General features: G+C 37.7%; 1 pseudogene; it reads left to right on the plus strand.

Annotated features, from left to right (window-relative positions):
* The first annotated feature begins 528 nt into the window (after window positions 1-528).
* LOC107669691 (NACHT, LRR and PYD domains-containing protein 3-like) overlaps window positions 529-1,049 on the plus strand; it is a 7,507-nt pseudogene continuing 6,986 nt past the window's right edge.

Below are 1,049 nucleotides of genomic sequence, written 5' to 3' on the forward strand. Positions count from 1 at the left end.
ACTTATTTTTCGTAAGGGTAAGTACGAAGACCTCAGAGAGGATAACATGACCGGCTGATCATGTTAAATTCAGGTCTATTTTCTTCTACAAAGCTGTCTTGTTAAACGCAGCTACAGTGGCACCCAGCGTTCAAATTTAAGGGGAGGAAAAACAAACAAACAAACAAAAACTTCTATTTTCTATCGGGTTTCCTGCATGAAAATTGAGCATGTGAAGTCCTTCCAAATTAAGTTTGTCATTGTTGTTGTTCATCTTGTTTCTCCTCTTATTCATTATTACTTGATATGCTACACATAAACCATTTTTAATTAGTTTGATTTCAATTTTTTCAAACCCTCATCCACATCCGAAAATGAGAGGTATGATGGGGCCCCTCAATTCGAACAATGGTGGCTCCCATGTCATATACATACTGGCTTAGGCAAATAAAACAGGAAGTATGGAAATTATGTTTAACTGACAGAAAGCACTTTGGGTGTATAAATGTCGACTTTAGGATCTTTTAAGGTGTCTGGAAAAACGCTGCCATGAGTGAGTCAAGTGAAACCAAAGATAATGTCACATCCAGCCATGAGGACAAACACAGCGGCAGCTGCTCCCCTACTGAACCCCACACATCCAATCAATCTGAAAGGTATGTTTGTTTATTTATTTATTTATTGTTTATTAATGATTCAAACATCTCTGCATGTACTCCTATTGGTTAATTTGATGGCTTCGAACAGAACAACAATTAAAAAGAGATTCTTTGTTCAGTTCCTGATGTCGACTTGATTCCCTGAATGTTTTTGTAGTGTTGAGGTTCATCAGCAGAAGAGAGCTGCCTCTTCAGTGCTTAGCCATGTTTCTATGAAGAGTGATACATCAATGGATCCTCCAGTTAAATTCCAGGAGGAAGATCAGAGGTAATACACATTTATTTAGTGAGGCTAGACTGACATCTGTCTCATCATAAGCCAACATTCAAAATATTTATTTTCTAGTTTAGTTTGGTAAATGTCTGGACTTTGGAAAGTATGGCACTTCACCACCTCGGGTGTGCATTATT

This window comes from Sinocyclocheilus anshuiensis, unplaced genomic scaffold (genome assembly GCF_001515605.1).
Source record: "Sinocyclocheilus anshuiensis isolate Anshui unplaced genomic scaffold, SAMN03320099.WGS_v1.1 scaffold416, whole genome shotgun sequence".
Lineage (NCBI taxonomy): Eukaryota > Metazoa > Chordata > Actinopteri > Cypriniformes > Cyprinidae > Sinocyclocheilus > Sinocyclocheilus anshuiensis.